The sequence below is a fragment of the Aythya ferina genome (genome assembly GCF_964211825.1).
Source record: "Aythya ferina genome assembly, chromosome: 10".
NCBI classification, from domain to species: domain Eukaryota; kingdom Metazoa; phylum Chordata; class Aves; order Anseriformes; family Anatidae; genus Aythya; species Aythya ferina.
In genome coordinates, this window is record NC_140306.1 from 3,116,088 (window position 1) to 3,140,781 (window position 24,694).

At 40.8% G+C, this 24,694-nt stretch overlaps 1 protein-coding gene across 11 annotated transcripts in view; it reads right to left on the reverse strand.

The window, feature by feature from the left end:
- CHL1 (cell adhesion molecule L1 like) overlaps positions 1-24,694 on the reverse strand; it is a 153,579-nt gene that overhangs the window by 92,681 nt on the left and 36,204 nt on the right. The window contains exon 1 of one of the 11 annotated variants that reach the window (XM_084531351.1): positions 16,979-17,107. The exons of 9 other annotated variants lie outside the window; for them this stretch is intronic. The gene's annotated coding sequence lies outside the window, so the exon portion shown is untranslated. Of the gene's footprint in view, positions 1-11,358; positions 11,377-16,978; positions 17,108-24,694 lie in introns of those variants that run through there. One more of the 11 variants, XM_084531352.1, reaches the window with a different exon arrangement.

The following is a 24,694-nucleotide window of genomic DNA, read 5'->3' on the forward strand; positions in this document are numbered from 1 at the left end:
CTGGTCTAGTGGGTGAAACTGGGTGAAGTCTAGGGGTTGAAACTGTATGATTTCAAAGGTCCCTTCCAACCTGAGCCATTCTATGATTCTAGGAGTCTCTGAAATGCCCCTGCACCCTGTGCTCTTCTTGCTTGTCCAACACCTTTGGTGTGTCCATCATGTGCACCTCCTTGGCGTAAACAACATCAATTATTCTATAGCTGAACTGCATCTTGCAGCCTGAGAGATGCTCTTGGGCATCAACTGAGAAATGCTGATCTATTATAAATAATATTTTGTGTTAGGTGAATAACAGGGATCTTTCAGAGGTGCAGACCACAGTGTGCCAGGTTAAGAAGGTGCAAAGAGGACTAACCAAGAGACTGCTACTAAATGCAGAAATGTGCCTGTGGCCAGGGCAGCTCCCTGGCATGAGGGTGTGAGGCCAAAGTGGCCGCAGGCCCCCGAGCAGGGTTGTCTCTGTAGTTCTGTCAGGGAACATGAGAAAGGAGCAAATCTTCTAGCTACTGAATTCTGTTTTATTCCACTTTGCAGAACAGCCAGTGGGAGATTTCCTCATTAGAGCCAGTGTGTCTAAAGCATGGGAGAGCAGGAGCTGCGGGTGATGTATTGCCTGCCTTCACACTCTCCTATCTGCTCTTTGGCAGCAGCGTAAAACCCTCAGAGCTTGTGGATATCCTGGTCTTCCAAACAGGCAGGGAAGTTGCTTAAGGCTGGTAAAGACGCTGCAATGTAAAAATGAAAACTTCTTTTGCAATTACAGCCCATGCCCTTTGAGCTTTCCATTCCACTCTCCTCCGTCTTTTATTTAGCTGCAGTTATTTAAAGCATTGATCTCTGTTTAAGCAGCTGCTGCCACAACTAGTCAGCCCAAGCAGCTCTTTTAATTAAATATTTGCTATTGTGCAAGTTTTCTCTCCCCTTCCTTCTATCCTCATGGATAACATTTGTTCTTGCAGAGTTAACAAGTCTGCTGAGCACCCTCCACCTGCGCCTGAAAGGTGTCCTGCACTCCAAGCAGCCCAAGTGATGCGGTGTCTCCACAGAAATGAATTTTGATATGCACCCTGCCATTTGCTATCAAGGGGAACCATCAATAATGAGGAAAAGAAATAAAACTTGCTGGGATTTAATAATCATTATTAAATTATGTCATTTACATAACTACGCTGTAGCTGTTACACCAAAGCTTCTCATTTTATGGCATGGTAGATTGGCAGAGTGCTTCACAAAATGAATTTTTTTTCCTTCTATCCCCTGTCTTTTACCTATAACTGCAAATATAAAGTTGACCAGGTAAACGATGCTAAACCACAACAGATACTAAACAGGTTTGCCTAAAGGATGGGAAAGGAGACGAGATTCACAACGTGAATAAAAAAATTCTCCCACAGGTTGCCCCAGGAATAGCACTCAGGGCAACTGGGTTGAACAAATGCCATAAAGGCTTGCTTTGTTTGGGCAAAGGCTGCTTTTTCAGGCTGATGGCTCATGAAGCAGACACCTGCCTTGACTCATCTCTACGTGGTTGAAGCATGACTCAGACTCTCACTGCTTGCAGACAGCAGAGCCAACTTGATGCAAACCCGCCCATCCATTAAGACCCCATTTGACACTGGAGATAAAACAGATAAAGAGGAAAAAAAGTGCTTTTTGAGCCCAGATGTTTCAGCAGTGAGCATGGATGCTTGCAGTACCCCTTTATGCAGAAATGAGAGTGCATCACAGGCTGGAGCTGAAGGGGTGCAGCACTGTGAAGCCAAACAGACAAACACAGGACTTGGAGTATGCAAAGGAGATGGGGAGAGAAAAGTTTAGGGAAAAAGGAGGCAGCAAGAGGAGAATATGAGGAAATTAGACCAGACACCAACAAGCATGATAGAGCTATGCGGGGCCTCGAAGCAGCTGCTGTTAGATGTAGATGAGAGAGTGAACAGCTCCTGGGAGAGGGCAGAAACTGTCAGAATAGCAAAGAATGCAGATGAGTTTGGGACCAGCACTGTACAGAGACAGACAGGGCAGGGGTTTGGGAGAACTCGTGCGCCAGGAGCAGGAATGCGCTAGGGAAGAAATGAATGAAGCAGCAGGTCCCAAAGCACTGTGTGGGGAACAGGAGATGCCGCAGCGGTACCAGCAGTCTGCGGGGAGGGGAGAGGAAAGCAGCTCACTGAGGCACAGCAGCAAATGCTCCTTCAGCGCAGGATTTCAAACCCGCTTGATCTCTTCAAGTGGAGAGACACAGTGGGGAATTATTTCAAAAAGAAAGACTAATGGCAGCAAGAAAATCTCATCTATATTCACATAAATAAATATAAAACGAGAAACATTGTGAAATACAATATTGTACAAGTTGTTTGGTAGCACTTGCTGCAGAGGATGCTGAACTGCACCAGGCTGTATCCTTTGAGGTCAGGAGAGAGGCTCCTGACTGGCTTCATCTTAACTGGCAAAACCAACCAACCCACCAAATAAATAAATAAATTGATCTGTGTCTATGGGAAACGCATCAAATTCCACTTGTGCACCACATCTCTTTCCCAGACTTTCCAGTTAGTGGAAGCAATTAGTAAAGCAAAGCAAGGTTAAGGTTAGAGCCAACTTCTGTTACCTGCTGGCAGGAAAACCTTTCTTGGACAGCAAGTGGATGGTGAGGATTTATTAAAATGATTTATATGATTTGTAAAATGTTACCAAATGTCTGCAATTCAGCCTGTTTCCTGAGAGAAACATAAAAGGGCAATGTCTGAAATCGTTGTTTTCCTCTGATTCATTCTCCAGTAAAGCCCAGTTCCTTAGCACCCTTCTGGGCACCAGGCAAGTAAATGCAAACACCACAAACAGGTCCTCCAAATCAGCAGAGATATCAGGGAGGGCTATTATAAAATGCCATTTACATTTAGTAGTAGCCAGAAAGTTAGAAAGTTAAAAATAAAAATAAAATAATAATAATTTAAAAAAAAATCATCGGACTGGAAGTACCAAAGTCAAGACGAATGAGAAAAAAGTTCCTCCTTCAGAGGTAACGCCTTCTGCAGCTGCTAACAAGCCCCACTTAAAAGGCATCTTTCTGTTTCCTAATTTTCTCTGCTTTCTTTTGTAACACCATTTCCAATTTTGTAACTTTATTAGCGTGAATGTTGTTTCCATTCTCAACTTGTCTAATGTTCAAAGCTGGCTTACCGAACTTGTTGGGTACAAGGAATGCTGCTTTCACACTCAGAAACCAGCGTTTTCCACAAAGACTTTAAACCTGCATAATCCAGGACAAGTTTGGGCATCCCAGCCTTTCAGAGGTAGCTCTCACTGGCTGCAAAACCAGCTCCAGGGCTGCTACAACCAGGATGCAGCCAGGAGGATCCATCCAGGAGCTAGTTGTTATCTCTAGCACTACTTCTCCTTCTTGAAAGGGACCACCCAGGACTGCAGAACACCTCAGACTGGCACACAGTGTGGTTCCTCTCTTTCTAGACCTAAGGGATGTGCAGGCAGGACCAGTGCTGCCGAAGATGTCCCAGCACAAAGCAGGCTGGGGCTCACCCAACACCTATTTAACATGCCAGGTCAGCATGCTGTACAAAAGCTGCAGGTGCAGCATACACCCTGCAATATCCAGCTCAAACACCCTGCACTATTGTTTCATCCCTGCTCAGGGGCTAACTTTCTTAACTTGAAAGGCTCTCAGCAGCTCTTTCACAACAAATAACCAGGAGTATGATTTCAATTTCATCACAAAGATGGCACCACCTTTGCTCCAGGCTCTGCAGAGCTCAGGCTCTGACACTGAACCTCTGGGAAGGAAAGACCCCAACGGCATCCCAAAGTCCTTCCAGTTCCCTGCTGGAGTCAGAGCTTCCCGCAGCAGGCAGGCCCCAGCAGCCTACATGCTACCCTTGCACATCAACGTGCCACTAATCCTGAACCACAAAAAGGCTTAAAATATCTGTCAATCATGCTCCCTCCGTGCAGCCCTTGCAGTCTTTCTGGTAGAACTGTGACTGCCGGGCTGGAGCGCAGCATGGCAATGTACTGTGGGAAATTAAAGGCCAGCCAGGGAAACAATTGCTACCATAACGCGTGTAATCAGCGGGAGATGGGATGGATGTTTGCAATTCCAAGCCATGGAAGGCATTTTTAAAGTGCTTTTAGTCTCGTCCATTCTCCTTTAACAGTAATATTTTTCTCCCTAATAGTTGCATTTTATATCTAGGTCATAATTTTCCAAGGTACAAACTTCTACGGTATATGTCAAGCTATGTAGTAAAGTCAAGCAAACACTTGTAGTAATTACATGCCCAGGAGATTTCATAACATCACAGAATTAACAAGCAGTTCAGTAAATTATATATCACTTGATCTGCAATTGCTACATCTCCAGCAAAGAGCTCTGCTCCATCTGCGATGGCAGTGACACAGCACGTCAGCACGGTGCGAGCCCGTCAGGCGGTTATCACACACTAATATTAGCTACCACCTTATCTCACGTTTCTCTTTGAAGATTTAAGTACGATTTTCTTCCACTTTCTTTTCAAGAGGGCAGTTTACAGAGTTAAGTGCTTCTGCATTGAGAAAATGAAGTTCTGCTTAACAGAAACATGATCCTAACCTGCAGAAAGAGGCACAGTTCTCACTTCTCATGATTTGCACTAGAAATTGTTTTCACATTTCTTTCACTACACAGCAACTCTTTAGGACTAGATCCACACAAAGGTGACTAAGTCCTTATTCAAAATGGGTGTCTTGACACACATAAAGGCTACATGGATAAGCTGAACAGGGACACAGCCTCCATGCTGGGCAGAGGTGTGCCCAGTCAGCGGGAGCAAGGTTCTTGCTGCAGACACGTTACTGAGGTCACTAGCCTGGCACAAATCTCATTAAGCACCCCAAAAATCATTTTGATAAAGAATAAGCCTCTACTCTTAAAACTTAAGAGTTCTACTCTGTCTCTACTCTTGAAAACTTAAGGATCAAAGATGGTTCAAAATATTTCAAATAAAGAAAATGCAGGATATTTATTTTTAAAACATTTCTTTCTAGACTACTTCAGTGATGCCAAGGTTACGAAAGGGATTACAAACAATCTGTACAAGGAGGTATCTGAGCACTGCAACAAATTGCCCAGGCAGCCACTGCATTAAAGCTCAGAGGTGAGCACCCTTCACTGTTTGCTTAAAGGGATTTCCTGCAAAACCTGCATCATTTTTCTGACACTAACTGGGAAGTGTAATGCATTTAAAGAACTCACAGATTAATCGTCTGTTAATTCTGTTTTCTGAACAGCACAAAGCAGAGAAAATGGTCCAGGATCAACTCCATTCATAACCATCACAAATTTCAAGGCAGACTGCTTACAGCCTTGTGTGTGACCAAGTGGGGTGTCTGACATCTAGACAGGCTTGAGTAAAACAGTGGAATCAAACCTGGGAGATGGACAACCTGTAACAACCTGAGCTCCTATCTGACATAGGAATTTTATTTTATTTTGCTGGCAAATTTGATTGCAATTCTAACCTTGTTGGTTGAATGACCGATGCACTGGAACTCTGTCTCCAAACAGAGTTGACCTCGTGTGTTGTTTTCTTTAGCAAGTGACTAATCTATACTGTGCAGACCTAATACCTCAGCCGTCTGCCAAAAGGTGTACAAACAATCCACATTGTAACCGAGTCTATTAATATGTATTAAAAACCCTACTGCAGTTGACATGACATTCCTGTACATGAATACGAAAATACGACTGCTATATTAAAAAAATTAAACTAATCATGCCTCACTGATTTTCTCACTGTGAGTTTCTAATTTAAACTTTTAACTGTATCACAGCAACCTCATCAAGCCATGATTTCTTATGGCTGCAGAAGCAAGAAAGCCCATTACAGTAACAAGGAAAAAAAAAAAAAAAAAAAAAAAGAAAAGAAAGCAAACACAAACCTGTTCTTGAAGAAGAAAGAAAGAAAAAGGAAAAATGAAAAAGAGTAAAAATGAAATGGAATTTCACATCGAAGGAGAAAAAAACAAACAAACAAACAAACAAAAACAGATTATGCATCTGCTTCCCCCATTGTTTCATATTCTACTGGTCATAATAGGAACATGGTCTATAGCATAAACCTGTCTAAAAGGGCACCAATGCCCAGCAGACAGAAGAGCCATGATGGGTGACACACCAGAACAGACAGACTGGAGGTGACTTCTGAATAAACCTATGTCAATTGCGGGCCAGACCCAGGAAATCAGACATCAGATCCAATCCACCCATGCAGCTTTGACTTCCACAGAGGGCAGGAAGCATTACTTAATTCTTATTCCACTCATGGGTTTAAGCCCTTTACTCAGCTCTACATAAAGCCCTGGGACTCGAGAACCTGAAACCTGTGAGCCCTTGAAGCCCAACACAGGAGCAGCAGCTACCAGTTCTCTCCAGAAACAGCTCCCTCCAGGAAAGCAAGTTCTTCAGGCACTGGACATGATTGAGAGGAGGATTTTAAGGGATTCAGATGCTCTGTTCACATTAATAGCGTAAGTAATCTCTGCACAATCTCTAGGGGTAATTTGAAAATCCCAGTGTGGGTTTTGGGTTTTATCTTTTTGGTTTGTGTACTCTCCCCATGCACCAAGGAAGCAGATCCACTTATTAAAGCATTTATTAAACTTGCCGAGCTGTCTTTTTCGCCATCTCTGAGCTACCCTTTGTGAATGCTAATCACTGTCATTACACAGTTCATCCTCAATGAAATACTTGCCACGATTCCCACTGACCAACAAAACAAAATTAAAAAGAGCTCAGGAAAGAAAATAAAGAACACAAGCCTAAACCTGGAAAATATTCAATAAAGGTTTCTTTCCAGAGTTCCTTATCCCTTCCCTTATGGGCCACATTCCTCATTCCCAAACACCCAACCCCCTCTTCATATAACTGTTTTCAAAAACGATCCTAAGAGAGCACGCAGAGCTCTTCCCCTGCTGGGTGGGGATAGGAAACTGGGGCATGGAGGAGATATTTTTGTGAGCAAACACAGCCTAGTAAGGCTACAAAGATTTCAGGCAGGTGGAATATCTGAAGCCATTCTGCAGACATGCAAGCTCCTGGAGCTCCCCATCACAACAAACACGCACGTGGAGGTAGATAGGCATGGATACCTGTAGTTATGTATGCATGAATGTGTAAAAGAGACTGAGGTTACATCAATGAACTCCTTCAGTTCACTCCTTATCACCAGAAAGAGTTGATTTCAGGTGTCAAAAGCAGTGAGGCAAGAGCACTATCAGGCCCTGCTGCTCATCTCCACCCTCTTGCAATCAGCTACCTTTCTGGGGCCAAATGACAACACCCAAGACAAGGACAGACAGCTGCTTTGAGCTGGAAGAGCTCTCATAAGCACCTCTCAATACACAGGTCATAGCATGCTGAGATGCTCTCACAGAAATCATACCATTTCTTTCAACATCCCTCACCAAAGGAAAATTTCCTAGAAAAGTGATGTGCAGGAGAGGGACGCTGAGTTTTTATCCTGTCCAAGTTTACCTTCTTACGTCCTCCAGACCTTTCTGTGATTAGCCCTCTGCAGCACCAGCAGAGCGTTGAAGCTGATCTCATCTTACCCCAATAGAGCCCTGGGATGCCAGAAATTCTGGTAAAACTAGAGGGAATTAGGTGCATTTCAGTGAAAATAACAACATAAATAAATAAATAAATAAATAAAAATAATAAAAATAAAAAGACATACAGGCAAACAAACAAGAAGCTTTCCTCAGAGTAATTCTGTATTGATTTGAGACATAAAAACCCCTCTACATGTAAACGAGAGCTCTGAACTTGGAAAATCACTCATGTTTTCTACCCTCTTGTGTGCTGATGGAGCCATGAGTGAATTGCAGCTCCCCAGCATCCCCCAGCTAGGTTTCATCTTCAAAACCCATCGATAAAAAGACCTGCATATGAGAATTTTGCAGCATGTACAAAAACAGCCTTTGGGGGCCAGGAACTGCTCCCCAGGCAAGAAGTAAGTGTCTGAAAAGCAGGAGAAACACACACCTCATCCATGAAGGAAATGTTCTTTGTTCCTCTCCTTTTTGTAATGCTGACTGTGATAAATCTGCCTCCTGTTTTAATTATCTCAACAAGGTCTTCTAAAAGGACCTGCTTGCTGATCTAGAGATGCTTCAAAATCTAATGTAGAAGATCAAGTAAATGATACAAGTAATTAAAGTATTCCATTAATGTAATTACCATTTAAATCTAATTTCTCATATTATACATCTAAATCTTGATATCTTATTCTATTCAACTAATACTCTTAGCGTGTAAACTCATTAGAAATTAAATATAAGAAAAATTAATATATTTCTTTCTAGCAAATCTTTCTCTGGTGTTCATGTGTGTGCAAATCTGCAGTTTCAGAATAAACCAGCTTGAACAACAGTCCCTTATACCACTACATCAGGAAAGATCTGCTGAGATTTCAGTTAATTCCTCCCCTCCTTGGCTCTCTCTCAGTTTCTGTGCCCTGCCTGGCAATGAGTCACACCTTACGTGAAGACGGACCTGACTCCAGATGCTGGAGCCCTGGAGGTCAGCGTGTTTGCAGAGAGCAAACAATACACGCTTGTAATGTGAGCCGTAGCAAACAACGTACCACTTACAGGGGCAAGCTACAGTGAAAACCCAGACGATATCAAACACAAGCACCAAGAAGCAGAAGAATTTAAATGCAAACAAAAGCCTGTGAGTCTCTGGGTCCTCTCATGAGTCCAAATTTTTATCTTGACCTTTCTTCAGAAGTCACTGAATACAGGATTAACTATCGGAATCTCACATGCTGCACGTAAAGTACTACGTTTAGAGCTGACAGGTGTTACTGGGAAAGGGGACAAGGAAAAGAGGTTTTGGTGTTTTGTTTATTTTTCTAAGGACCTGGAGAACTTCCTTGTTTTTGAAACTGAAATATGTCCAATGCTTGAAACTAGGAGGTTAGAATTACCTGGAAAATTCATGTGTGTGTAAAAGTCCAGACTATAAAATAAAGATGCTTTCCTCCCATTTGTTCATTATTTCAAAATTATCTTGAGTAGTTTGTGCCCTTCTTCCTCTGGTGACTTTGTACCTGCTACATTTTCCGAAGTGATTTATATATCACTTACATGTAATTTGGCCATTTTCTACTGAATGTAGAAATGTGTCATTTTCTACTCAGGCCACTTCAGACCAAGGAAGCTAACATCACACCCAGCTTAGTACAACCAAAAACTTTCAGCTCTTTCCTGTAGCTCCCTGGCCTCTCACTTTAGCCATTACAGATGGGCAATAACCATCCTGACCTGCAATGCACAGGTGATTTGAGACTGCTTGCTTGCATCTCCAAATAAAACAAAAATATCTGCAACTGTAGCTATGATATGAAAAGGCCAGAGGGCTGGAAAGGGAAAGACAGAAAAATGAAACAGATGATTTCCTCCTGCAATGTAACAGGCATTGCTCTTAGCAAAACATGCAGTCAAGGAAGGAATTCAAACAACATATTTCCATACTTGAGATCTATGAATAAAATTCATGAGAAAATTGTAATCTTCCAGCTTTTCAAAGAGTTTGTTTATACAAGTTATGGGACTTAAATACTACAAGAAAAATAATCTAAAATGGAGGTGTGCTGAAGGATCAGCAGAGAAGTAAAGCTGGAGTAATCACCAAACATCACTTAGTAAAACATGCGCAGGGCCTCTCCTCTTGCTCAGCTCCCCCACCCAAAGTAGCACCTTCACCCTCCAATCTCGCCACCTTGACATTGCCCTTGGCCACCCCCAGGACAGGGCACCCCCAGCTCTGTTGCACAAAGTAACTCCTGAAGTAACAAAGCAATTTGCATTAAAAAATAAATAATAATAATAGTAGTAACAGTCAATTCCTTTGGTGGAATTCATTTTGTTGTAGATATTAAAGCCTTTTCCCTGAATAATTGCAAAAATGTAGATAACCCCCAGGAATACTTCCCACATCTCTTGACTGACTGCACACTTGCTGCCGTTGAGGTTGGTTACAGAAATCTGCTCTATCAGGAGGTAGACTCAGATTTATCACTAGGATGCCTCCAGATAGAGAGGTGATACTATGATTAATTTTAATCCATCAGAATAGTGTTTAATTATTAACAACTTTCATCCCCCAGCTCACTTGAATTATTAATACTTGATTATCTATTAATTGATTGTATTATTTTTTCATCAAGTGCTGGAGTTTCTCTCTAGGACTATTTTTGTTCCAGCTCTCTCACCACACTGAAATCATCCACGGCCCTGCTCAGGGTATTAAACACACACCTAGCAGTGAGAAATTAGCATTTGTATCTCATCTGTGTCAGAAGCTAGACTTCTGAGGAAGTCCATTTCTATGAAAAGAAAATATCTTTCATTCCAAGGCTATTATCAGTAGTGACAGCTTAATTTTATTACTTGGTATACTACTGCATACGGACAAAATCCAGGCCATCAGAGAAAAGCAATCATCTCTTACAAGGCAAATGTCTGCTGTGTTGCAGATGTATCATTGTACAAACTTAACAGTTTGCTTTTCTTTGTAGCGAAATATTTAATCACACAGAAAGTAAAATGTGCAATTTCTTTCAAGAGAGATTGTACATCTAATAAAGAATTCTTTTTAACCTGTATGTGAGGAACTTCATACTTGAATATGCCCAGATGCAATACAGCATAAAGCCATACAGCATAACATCATAGTATGCATGTCATTAGAGCTCTGGTGCCACAAACTGCATTTAGATTATTAAAATTAAACTTATTTCACCGGGATCTTCTGATCGCTGCATTCAGTAATGCACAGGAAATGGACCTAAAAGGGCCATGAGGAATCTCAAGGTATTAAGGGCAGTACTGGGAGAGCAGCTGCTGCTTCCTCAGCATCTGGGATTAGGCTGGTGGCAGACAGAGACCAGGACCTATGTGCAGAGCCTGTGCTGAGCACTCACTGGTAGCTTTAGCAGGTACAGGGTACAGGTGCCTTCATACTCTAACAGCTGAAAATTCAGACTCCAGATTCACAGGATGCAGCTGGTACATTAAGAAGCTTGAATTACAAGCCAACTTTTCCCATTGTATTTATTCTTAATTATTGATTATTCATGAAAAATAGGATCAATCTTTGTATCTTTTTCCCATCTTAATAAGCACTTTGTTTTCCACACTGATTTTCACTTTCTTAGCTTATCTTCATCAGCAGAACTAACACCATTCTTACACAGACATACAGTGGCTTACAAACCCAACAATTATGGTGTTTTAGTGTCAGCTAGTATGGCTTTGTTGTGACTGGATTCTGAGTAGCAATAAGACACAAACAAGACTTACTGCACAGCCATACCAATTCAGCTCCTGTTTTGCGGAAATGTCACAAGAATTCAGCATTGACATACAATTTTTTATGTAAAATACTTGACTCAATCCTTTTCTTTCCTCCTCCTTCCAGTCCTTTGCCTTGCCACCACACTGGCTGACATCTGTGAGTAGGTTTAAGCATCCCTGGGGACAGACAAACCCACACCAGCTTTATGCTGCCTTAGACCCACAGCATGGCCTCACTAGTCCCTTGCTCTTCAATCTACCATTGTCACATTACAAACATCACATTCTCCTTTCTGCCTCCTGGCCAACAGAGTGCCATACACCAAAAGCCTCTGGGACACCTCCAGGACACCATGTGCACGTGTGGTCCAATGCTCTGCCTTTCTCCTATCATCCCCATCCAACATGACCATCCTTCTACAGAACACACAGAAAAAGCAGTTACTGAGGGCTGCTCCAGCTTTAGAAAGAGGTTTGTTGAAAACCAGTGCACACCAGAAGTCAGATAATGCTCTGATGCAATGTATATGCCACCCACCAGGACACATGATGACATGTTGCACAACGAGAAGCCACAAGGGAATTAAATGGGCCAGAAGCAACACTTGGATGACTTTTGCACTCATGAATTAAAATGGGACAAGTAGGGATCAGAGAGAAGACTTTGACTGACATCATATTAAGAGCTTGCTCACATTAAATTCATAAGAAATAATGAACATTTAACTTCAGTTCATATTAAAAAAGAAAATGTATTCATGTTTTACTTTGTCACCCTTAATGAAAAAAGAAAGCAGCCTAGCTATTCCTAATGACATATATGGTGCACCAGCAAAATTGCTGAACCTAAACAACTGCTCTCCTGAGTAAGGGCTGGCAGGAGCTGGCAGCTGAGATTTGAGGCGAGCACTGTGCCAAGCATCGGTCTGCATTTCAGATGGTACCAGCTGCATCCACCAACCAGCACTTCTTCTGCACTCAAACAAATGCTTGTAAGTGCAGAATATGATAGGCAAGCCTATGGGACAAATCCAAGTTTCTGATTATGAGAATTTCAGTAACTTGGTTTCAGCTAACAGAAGTTTTCCTGAGGTGCACTTTCCTGCCATACTTCAGCCATTTACTACAAGATACGACATACGCGTACAGATCTACTTTGCATATGCTATTACTTACCAAGAGCATTTAGTAATAAAACCCTCTGGAGAACACTTCATTGAAGATTATGGACCAATTTGGCCAAAGACGGCCCTGGAAAGCATGAGTGTTTGGTGCAGGAGATAGACATGACTGCTGCTAGGGCCAAAGATAAAAGCATCAAGGAGGACCAGGGAAAGAGTTAAAGCTTTTTACACTGGATTTTCTACAGACTAAACCAGTTAATAATCCTTAATAAATTAATTTATTTGCAATACCTTACTATGGAGTCAATATTTGTTTTTGCCAATTGCACAAAATAGTCTGAAGTGTTTCTTCTAAATCTGGTTCAATTTCATCCCTTAATGCTAAAAAATAAGCTTTTTTTTTTGCTTAGATATAGTTCACAATATATCAGAAGCCTAACCAACATTTCATGCTTATTATTTAAACTCAGTCTCACAATAATCAATTCCAAAAAAAAAAAAAAAGCTACCACAGGGCCCTAGTTAGGGTGCTTAATCTTCCTTTTTCATATATGCAGTACACCTCTGTTTTGCCATGGATTTGTACCAAGCTGATTTGTTTCCATTATCATGCATGCACCTTTATGGTAAATTAGAAAAGAAAAATAAATGTATCATTGTCTCTACAAATAGAGTATTTATTTCCTCTCCATCTTACTTTTTTTATCTGCACTTTATGCCTATGAGGCACAAAATACAGAGCAATTTTCAGACACTAAGTTTCTGCATTTAATCTAAATTAAGCCCCATGTCCAATTTGACAACAAATCTCTGGAATGTAAGTATTCACACTTACTAAATGCAGCATGATTGTAATTACATACCTAAAAATTATCATGTGATAGTGTTAACTTGTGCTTCAGACCAGATTTTTCCACCATTCTGTACACAGAATACATCTGATACTTCTATACGTGATTGGTTTGCTTGGCCGTAGGCTAGAAAATAAAGTCAATTCTTTCAACCTATTTCTTCTCTTTATAACTGTTTCTACTGAGGAAATTGAAGAGCACTTTCTTTCTCATTTGAAAACCTTTGAGTTCCAGTCACAAAGCAAATAAATATGTCTTGCATTTGCTTATTTTCTGGAAATAGCATCTTGGGTTGTACTGCAATGTGGATCACCCTTAGAAGATGAGGGTGATCTGTCACGCAAGGAGAGGCTGAGAGGCCTGAGCCTGGTTAGCTTGGAGAAAACAGAGAGGGAATCTTATCCATGATTCTATGACTATGAATGTATATAAACATCTGAAGGGAGAGCGTCAAGAGGATGGGGCCAGACATTTCCACAGGAAATGTGGGGCATCGCTCCCAGAAGTGCATGCATCATGGAGAAGGAATGAGGAGAGCATGAGAGAATGAGGAAAGAATGAGCTTTTCCTGTAGAAGCACACATTTAATTGAATCTGTGCACAATTTATGGTGAGGGGGCTGACATCTGTGTTTTCACTGTTTTCATTATATATTATTTTTTTTAATTTTTTGCAAATGTAGAAGCCAGTGCAAGAAGTCTTAAAATTTGCTTTCTACAAGTAGACATGCAAAAAAACAAACAAACAAAAAAAAAAAAAAAAAAACCACACACAAAAAAAAAAACATCCTAATTACAATCAATGTTCATAGAACATAAGGTGAATTCTTTCAGAAAAAAAAATAAAAATAAAAATCTAATTTAGCCACTGAAATCCTCACTTCTCTTTAGGGATATTTGCTTTTCAAGAGACCTGACATGGACTTCCACAGATAAATGTCAATAAACCATTGACCTAAAGGCACGAAAATATCTGCATTAATATGAAAACCTACGTATGACATTGTGGAGCATTTTAAAGATAGTTTTATCCTCCTGCATCTTGTTATCTGAATGGAGAAATGTCAGCAGTGCAGTAAGCAGATAGGAAAGCTGAAAGACTCATTAAGCCACATTTATACCAAAAGAACATGCAAAATTGAATATTTTCCAGGATCATTAAAATAAGACTTAATTACAGAATTCAGGTTTATCTATGTCACCCAATGTCACAATACTTCAAGATGGATGATGAGGGGAAAAGGCAAAAAGATCCTCAACTACTGCTTTTAGTGCCACAGCGGTATCCGCATTATTCATCATCACTTGTGCAATGTCAGATCCAAAATAATTAGTATTACTCACATTAATTAAGTTATGCAATTCCCCTGCCTAAAAGAGGATTCATAAAGAAACACAAGGTAATTATATGCTGGTCTCAGGCTCTGCTGCTGATGCGCCCCTACCTTGGCCCAACAGTGCCACAGGTGCCTGCTTGGGCTGGAGAGCTGCAGCATGCCAGACCTCTGGCTTTCAGGAATAAGGAAGACCAAAGCTCATTCACACATTATAGTGACAAAAAACACAGCTGTCTAAACAAGATAGTAAACTAATTAAAAGTTCAGGTGTGTATTTGCAACTCAATCAAACTCCCTGCCTGACATTTTAAAAGATATATATTTTTTTTTTTAACTCTTTTTTAAATTGTCTCTATCAAACCTCAGAAATGCACATTTACCATAGAATAAGGAAATTCACCATCATAACTGTCTCTTTCCCTTCTAAAGACAGCCAATGGAGCCTTATTCCCACAATTTAGAGCCCTGACCCAGACATGTGGGAGTCCTACACCACCCCAGGGAAACCCTTGGGGCAGCACCCCTCTCTGTGTCCGTAGATTACCTGACACCATTTGGCAGTGTCACCTTCAGACCCAAGAGCTAGAAAGACAGTCGTGCCATCATCCTGTCCTTTCACAAAGGACAAGGAAGAAATCTGACACAAACAGGGAAGGGATCGGGATGGGTCCATGAGAGCTGCACAGTGCACTTCACAAGAGACAGAAAATCACATCAAAAGCTATCAAAAAGTGTAGAGTCTACCATGTGTACATATTCTGAAGGTTCTACTATGTTTGGTACATTTTAATCCTGTACACTTTTTTTTTTTTCTCTGCTAATTTTCTTTCAGCTGTTGTAGACATGAAAATTGACTCACATCTTACAAGCAAGACAGATTTCTGTTTTATCTTGAGATACAAGCCCTGAAGCATTCCTGAATGGGTTTTCCCAGAGAAAGAATTTACCCGAGGCAAAATTACTCTGCTTGTATTTTGTAAAGGAAAATATTGGTTTACCACTGCAAAACACACACCTGTGGAACATAGAGACATGCTCAACTTAAGGACCTGGACTTGAGGATGGGAGACAGATGAGAATACAAGTCAACTTGTCAGAAACAAAAGTAATCAATGCCTACAGAGAGAATTGATTCTGTGGCTGTAAATGGAATATTTCCATCCCCCCCCCCAACTCATGGCAAATAAGGTCACTATACATACTGTCAAATAAGCCACAGCATTTCTTCTACCCAAACACACATTTTGAGCCAAACATAGCATGACCACAAAGGTAACATGAAAGTTAGCAGAAAGATTCACGTTAACTTCAGCTGAGTTTGGATCCCCCTTCCATAAGGAACTGCAAGAGACTGTAACACAGTATATGCAAAATCTGAAAGAAGACAACTATTCTTTCTTTCTTCCTCCCCTATGAAGGTTCAAAGAAGAAAAATGAATAATTGAATATATCAGTACACCCAACCAAATAACAACAAAAAAAATCAGTAAAGGTTCCTCAAATGTGGATCAGAAGCTATGCAAAACAACCATGAAAGATGCTGCCTTGATGTGCAGCTCCCTCTGCTTATTGAAAAAGACAGAAAGAAGCTGGTTGCACTCAGAAGGAGGCAGGGAGGCAAACAGGCTGCCACTCACAGCCTGGCACGGACCACAGCCACCGAGCACGAGCTCGTTAGGCATGCTGGCACATTCCTCCTGGCTTCACCCAGCTGTGCCAGCTGAGGCTGCTCAGGGCTGCAAGTGGTTGTATTCCCAAGTCAGATGAATGCTTAAAAAGATCTGCTTTTCAGCAGATGTAGTTAGTGTTTTCTGGAAGGTAGGTTCCTACAGAGTGCCTGAATTTAGGGTCTTCAAAACTGAAACACTCAGTCCACCACTGGCAGGGAAACAGCAGTGAGAGACTGGAAAAGTAGCTTTATTGGAGAGAGGGAAAAAAAAAAAATGATCTGAGAAAGAAATTGAAAAATACAGACTTGATAGAAAAAATTATTCTGATCTCATTGCCAAAATGTGCAGTAAACAATGCTATATGACACAAAACAGCAAAGAGATCAAAATAATATGGAAAGACAGATCTTGGCACTAAATAGTTACTACATTTCATGCATCCACAGATCACAAATATTTCACAAATATGGTCTCCCACATCCCTGTGCTTCCCAAGCCCTGCCTCACTCACTGCAAGTGGCACACTGGGAACAGAAGACAATATTCCAGGTATGCTCCTTCATGGTGACCCAGGTGGCCAACCGGTTGATTAGCACCCAAAGCCCACTTCAGTTCAGCTTTTAAATCAACTCAGAAATTTCAGACCTTAATATGGGAAGCCTCTGTGTTCCTCCTCCTCCTCGCTGCTCAGGCTGGTGGTAGCAAGGCTGCTGTCACCTCCCTGCTACCCGCTGTGCCAGGACCTTCTTAACCCTGGGCTGCTGCGGCAGCAATGGCTCTGCAACACGGAACTTCTACAAGAAATCATTGCTATTTCAGAGAATTTAACCTGAAATGCTCTGCAGATGCAATGAATGGCCATTTGAGTAGTGAGTCACCCCGTCTCAGATCCTTTTAAGGAACTTAGCTGGCATATTTTCAAGGCTTATTTCTTAATACTTAGTTTTGCAATTTTCAGGGTGATGCATCCTAGAGATGGAAATATGGATCATGTGCCAGCAGAGCCACATTTGTTAGTGGGAAAACTTTCAGTACTATATCTTCCTATATGTGGTACTTGCAAAGCCTGATCTTTAGGACACTTGAGTTTGTCCTCCTGCCTACTATTCAATGAACTTGTAAAAGTCATTTGAAATAGAGCAAGAAATATTTTAAATTCCATCCTCCATTACAGCTGAGTGAATTATATATAAATATGTAACGGAAAATGTATTCCCAAACTCAGCTTATTTCTGCCTTTGATTGTCACAGTAATCTCAAGCTTTAACCTTGTCTGTTTTTCACAGCTACCAGCATCATATATCTGCACTCACTTTCCAGGAGGGCTTCTAGCAGAATCAGCTTCAAACTGGGACAGCTGGCCAAATAACCTGATATACCACTACAAAACTATACACCAGTAAACCACTATATAATTCCTGTAACCTTTTAACCAAAATATTATATTCTACTTCTCATTTTCCACAGAAACATGATAATATTCCCAAAATATTTCTCTTCAAGTGACAGAGCTGCTCTGATTTGCTCCCTCACAGCACCATCGCCCCCTCCCACCAGCAGTACTGAGACGGCAGCTGTTGACTCCTGGGGGATCCAGTGCAGCACTTTCCATCAGACACAGCACTCTGAAATGACAGGTCACTTGTTCTGGAAGTGTGAGAATGACTCTGAACAGAAAATGGAGTGAAGAGAAACTGTAGCTCAAGTTAATCCTTACACTAAGCAACCTTTTCTCACTGGTTTTTAATACTTCATACAAGAAGGAAAAATAAAATTCCAGGTCTGGACACTGCCAGAAAACTACAGGGAGTCCAAATACTACAGCTTTAAATGGGAACTTCAAAAAATATGTCAAAAGCATTAGCAGTTTAGAGGGAGACGAAAGACGATGTTTGCATTCAAGCCCGTTTGCTAAGGAAAGCATTTAATAATGAGTGGCACCAAGGGCTGGTTTCAGCTATTCTCAGTTGCAAAGTAAGCAACAAACAGAAAGTTTTGCAAATGCTTTCTTGATGTCATTCTTCCCGTGCTTATCACAGCCCCCTGACAGGCAACTGGGATGAAGGCCCTGCTTCCCTGCACACGTTCCCTGGGGATGCATTACCCCAGGCTCCATCCTCACTGCCAGCCCGACTGTGCGCACCCAAGCCCAGGAATTCACCCGCTGATAACACTTTAGCATAAACCCATCAGAGAGAAATGAAAATCCTCTGTAATGAGCAAGGTTTTGGCAAAAAATCCCGCATTTGGGGCTAAAGGTTATAATGTTGAAATAGATTGGTTTGATGAGAACTTTTTTTTTCTCTCTTGGCCAAGGAAAAAATGCCATTTTCTAGGACAGCTTTTTGAGAAAATGAGGTTTTTACACTTTTGCAGTCTGTCCCATCTATCCAAACCCCCCAATCACTGATGAATGTGGAAGTTTCAAAAGAAAAATCTCAAACTAGCACCTCCACTGAGAAAAAGGACACCATAAAGGCTGTTTGAGAGCAGCTGAATGGAAAATCCCAATATATTCACTGGCAAGCCTGTATATGATCTAGGCTGTGACTAACCCAGCATTATCTCCTGCCCATTGGAGAAGACAGAAATTGCCTGAGCGCTGTTCCATGATGAGCAACAGGCAATGCAGTAGGAAACCAAGACAGGCTTTTGGGATCAGAGCTTACAGAGTACCTTGTTTTGTTAGAATGGCTTGATTTTCATTTACCTGAAGAGGATTACTCTCCCTGTAATTTTGAGCTGTATGGGGATCATCACCTTTTTACATAAATATGAATTGTGAAAAGGTAAACCAAAGCTGGTTACTGAAAAAAAATAAAAATATAAACCAACAATGCAGGGACATAACAGATCAACAGATGATCAAAAACAGCTTTTGCATAATTAATTTGAATGATTTCGTGATACCATATTCGAAGGACCTAAGAAGAGTAAGTATTTACTGTAAGCATGAAACATCCTCCAGAAAGTTTATGCCCCCCAACAAGTAGTTTGCTCAGAACCAGCACACAGCAACAAAGACTTTCTCAAATATGAAACCAAATCATTAAGCAGAAAGTGCTCGGTGGGAAAGCAGCTCTCGCCTGCTACAAGGGGTTTCATAGCCATCCCATCTGTAGCCTGCCATTTGTTCATTAATTTTCAAATGACAGATTATGAGCATAGACAGTATGCCTTTGTTCTTCAGCACAGCACATTGCTGACACAACGCAGGGTCCCTTATTAGCGGCTGTCCTCTTGCCCCGTGCTCGCAGACAGAGCTCTGGTGTGCCGGCAGGAACCGCCATGACCTCCAGCCGACGCAAGCTGCTTGCAGCCAGCCCACAACAAGTGTTTATTTCACAGCAGCCTCTCCCAAGCTCTGGGTACGTGCAAAATCCCCCGGGGCAGCATCCCTGACAGCCCTTCTTCGGCATTTGTCAAAGCTGCGACCCTCATCGGATGCAAGAAGATGCCGAGCATCTGTCAGGTGTCTGCGCATGCCACACAGCACATTACAGAAATGCAGCCCATCAGAAAAAGCATGCCTATTAAATCTGGAGGAGGGATAACAGTATCCAAGTTCTTGGATTTAATGAGCCAGCTCACTTCGGCCTGACTCTTGGTAAACATATATAAGGGAATAATTCCCTTGTAATGAACTCATGTGGCAATTGGCTTTGCCCTTTCTGCATGCTAATAATAATACATTTCACCCAAATTATTTCAGGTACTAGGTAGCTGGAACATTCTACTTACCTCTAGCCCTGTCTGTGAGGACAAAACAGCAACTACAATAAAGGGAAAAAGGTTCATCATGTAGTAGTAAAGGTTCCCTTCTGCCATGCTCAGACATGATCAGGGATTTTCTGGTGGAATATAAAACACTAAGCTTGGACGGGAAGTACTTAGAAGGAAATGAACACACACACACACACCACCCTACCCCCCCAAAGGTAACACTGAAAAAACACACAAAGCAGGGTATCTTGAGATGTCTGCCCACTTGGCAATCCTGCCTCTGTGCAGCCAAGAAAGACGGTGCAGCCAAATAAATGGATTACTGAGAACCAGCTGTCAGCACAGCAGAACAACAATCTATCTTATAGATACATAAGAATAACTTCTACTGCAACAATTTTTGAACTAGCATGACAGGATGGGTTTTGAGGAGCTATCTCAATAGCACAGCAGCATTTAAAGAAAATCCCTAAGTAATCCGTCACGTTTCTATCAAGACAGATTCAGGCCTACAAGTCATTCTGTTACACATCATCAGATTTTAGAAGTGCAATCGCAACTATTTTCAAGACTGAAATCTTTAACTTGTTGCTTATTTGGTCAGCTAAGGTGTAATTTTGTGAGTCTCCTTGGCATGCACAGGTGGCACGTAGATCAGCAGTCATATGGACACATGTTGAGCATCCTCAGTGCACAACACTGATGACTGAGAAGCAAGCAGCAGTCCATTCATCTGACCTCTGCAAACACTTCTCCATTGCTACCTTAAGCAGTTGTCACACGCAGGAGACACAAACACTCTGTAAAGCACATGAGATTTCAGAAGAGGAACCAAGGGCTGAGCCTAACACGAGCTGACGTGCTGCTGCGGCTCGAGCTGCCGAGGAGGGAACCCACGGGCATCACCTCTGCCCGCTCCTCCTTGGGCAATCCCTGTGTGGCCTTGTTCTTTTGGGGAAAATCATCACTTCTGTTAATCAAATCAAGGCTGGAGACGGGTGTCAGAAGCAGTTTTCAGACTGTCAGAGAACAAAGCAATTTCTCATTCTTTACAGGCTGAAAGAGTTCCTGCCATCTGAAGACAAAGTACTGGCAATAGCAATAACAATATGGTTCACAGACTATAACTCTCTATGCAATCATTTGGCTTTTTAAAATTTCTCCACAAACCATATTTAGAGAAAAATATCATGCCATTTCCCAGATGGATCATCATCAATTTAATTTTATCATTTTACCTGAATAGTTTGAGTGGGAACATAATAAAAAAAAAAAAAAAAAAAAAAAAAAAAAAAAAAAAAAAGCAAGTACAGATTTTTTTCCTACAATAGCTCTTTGGGTTTGTCCCATTGACCCCTTTGGGGTGTTGGCACATTAGAGTTATTTGTGTCACCTGTCCCCAGGACTTTTTCTAAAATAAATGCCAGAGGTAAGTTTATTCTTTAATCCTCTTTATGTTACAGGATGCAAATCTGTATATATAACAATTCTTTTTCTGCTCTTTACTGTTAATTCTTACATTTTTAATCACTTTCCATTCTCTATTGCTTACTTACACTAGTCTGTCAAAGAATTAACTTAGAAAAGGAATTTAACACCTTGTCACTTTCAGAAAAATAATTTTTCATTTCATTTCATGGTGGATATTGGTATTTTTTCCAAATGTTTTCCTTTATTCCATAGTACAGAACTGGAGGCAGCCAGTTATCAGACCTGCCTCAGAAACAGCTAACTGGAGTGTGGCTTTGCAGAAATGGTGACTACTCCTCTTAGCAGAAGGAAAATTATGAATACTGAAGTCTATGGTAGCAGGGCTTAGAAACAGAACTCTAAAAAGCAAACAAAAAATAGGCTGTACTTTTTCAGGAGATAATCTCATTATGCATAATTTATCCCATCTTTTTAAAACCATTTATTATATTTACTATTTATTATTCCAGTGTCTACTATTATACAGTTCTAATATGATGGACAGAAGCCTCAGAGAACTGCATTGTGCTATGCTCTAGGTCTATACCTAATTGTACAAATAATGCATTAACTTATTGTATCCATGTATGCTGTAGCAAAGCTTCAGTATTATACACATTCCACATCCCTTACAAAACAGAGCATGCTTTTTAAGAACTTGCTTTGGAACAATTTTGGCTTTTAAATGTTGGCCCAAACCAAGCTTTTATTATCTACTCAGAGCAGAGGGCTGGGAAGGACTTGCAGAAGCCTCCTGGCAGATCCCACCATGGCTCTGCTGCTCTGGGAAGTGCCAAGTGAGGGCTGCTCCTGCCCTGCCCCAGCACCCTCGGGCTGGGCTGGCTGGATTGTCATCAAGAAGTCTCTTTCCAATGTCCATCCTCATTTATCCTTAGCAGTTTTTGGCCTCCCTTCCTATCTACAAGAGAATTTGGCCCTTATGTTTGCCTTTTCCAGACCTAAGGACTTGGTCCTCCACAATCATGTTTCCCTCTCTATATATTTTGTGAAGAACTAATCAGGTCAATCCAATTTCCAAACCCCACCTTTTTTTCTTTTTCTTTTTTTTCTTTTTTTTTTTTTTTTTAAATAAAAGGATAACTACTCTATCATAAAAGAGTTAGATACATTTTGATTAGACAAAAATATTGTACCACAGTAAGGCAGAACTAACTTTATTATTATTATATTTAAACTAACAATAAACACACTCATAGAAGAGTTTTCCACTGCTCACTTCCAAATTGAGAGAAAACACCAGTGCATCTCTACAGGGGCTGTGCTTGACCCAGTTATTCATGAGTGACTTTGGTAACACAAAGATACCAAGTGTGGAGAAGCTGTAAGCACTCAGGAGGACAGCACAGGCATGCCAAATGATCTCAACAATGGAGGAAAAGCATCCAAGATCATGAACACAATTAAGTATAAAGGTACACAAAGTCCAGTTTCTTTTGGAAATAATCAAATATAAACTTTAAGATGTGCTTTGTAAGGAAGAGAACATAGAGGTTAGGAAGGATAAAACCTAAACATGAGTCAGCAATGTAAGTCTGCTGCCAGAGAGACAAGTGGTGTTTTGGGAAATATTAACAGATGTTAACCACAGGACATGGAAAGTAATTATTCATATGAGATTCAGAAAGCATGACCTAGGAAGGAGGGTATTTGCTTAGTCTATAAAAAATAAAGTCCAAGTAGATATAACAGTTATCTTCCAATATACAACAGATTTTAATTAAGAAAACCACAATTATTCATACTTCATGAACGGGTGACTGAATTAATTCACAGTAAGAAAAATTAAGGACAGACAGAATGAAAGCTTTCTGAGCTATACAGACAGTTAATCATTTGAATACGTTATCTCCAAGGAGGCTCTTGGGACCCCATCACTGGAAGCCTCTTGAAAGGACTCCAGAACATCTCTCCTGGAAGTTAGCTCTGTGGTGTGACGCAGCAAGTTCAGTTCATGACCCTCGAGATCCTGGGTCAGACTTGCATTCTAACACTTTTGGTGTCAACACCACACAAGAAACAATATCTGCATTATCTCCTCTGGAGCAAAATAACAGTGAAAGTATCATTTCATTTGGCACCACAACTGAGTACTACTGCTCAGGACATCACCAGCCTCATATTATCTTTAAAATTCTTATTACATACTTGCAAGTCAGGACAAATATGTACATTTAGCTGTCATACTTCAGAGTTTGTAATAACTCCATCCACAAAGGTGCCTTTTATCCCAGTGCTGCCAGTTTTACGTTTTCCCAAGAATCATATTCAAATAAAACTAAAATAGGAGAAGCTACCTCATTACACTTCTGCTTTGTGCCCCTGTATACACTGGTTTCTTATCACGTTCTATCTTTAGGAAGAGGGTAGTATGTAATATACTTCATTCATTGCAATAGTTTGTGTTGCATATTCTTATTCATTTTTCTTAATTTACTGTGCATTTGGTTGTCCCATATGGTACTTTGCAGGAAAGCTTATTTCAACATCAAAACTGAGTTTTATATTTCAATTTACTGAACTAATACATTAACTTTGCTGATGCTGAATTTATTCTACCTTTGTATTTTTATGTAATTTTATTAGCTCAACTTTATATAAAGCTTAATCACAGTCTCTTACCAATCTGTTTTCTCTATGTCTACGTGAATATAGTAATATAGTAGATATATTTGAAATAATAGGAATAACAAAACTAGCATTATGCACAATTAGAGCTAGTAGCACACAAAATCAAACATTGTTAATAATAAATGGCAATATTATATAAAAGAAATACCATCTGAAAGCTGATTTTACACGGCATATTAAAGACTTGATGGCTCAGGAGATTGGTAATAGAATAAAAAGCCTTTCATCTCAAGGTCATCAATTCAAATACAAGTCAGACTGATAGCAACTGAAAGCCATTTGATGAGAGTGCTAATGAACCTAGTCTCATTTCTAAAAAATGTAAGAATAGCCATAGCATTTAGCTCTTTCTCCTGCCTGACAGCAGTCAAGACAGAAATAGCATGGAGGCACAGAACCCATTTGGCAGGTAGAGCTGTATTCCCCTTGTTGTATGCTGCCAGCCCCAGGCCATCACTATTTTAGCAGCTTCCTAGCAGGTACCTGTTTGCTCTGTTCCAAAATTCAACATTTTCAGTG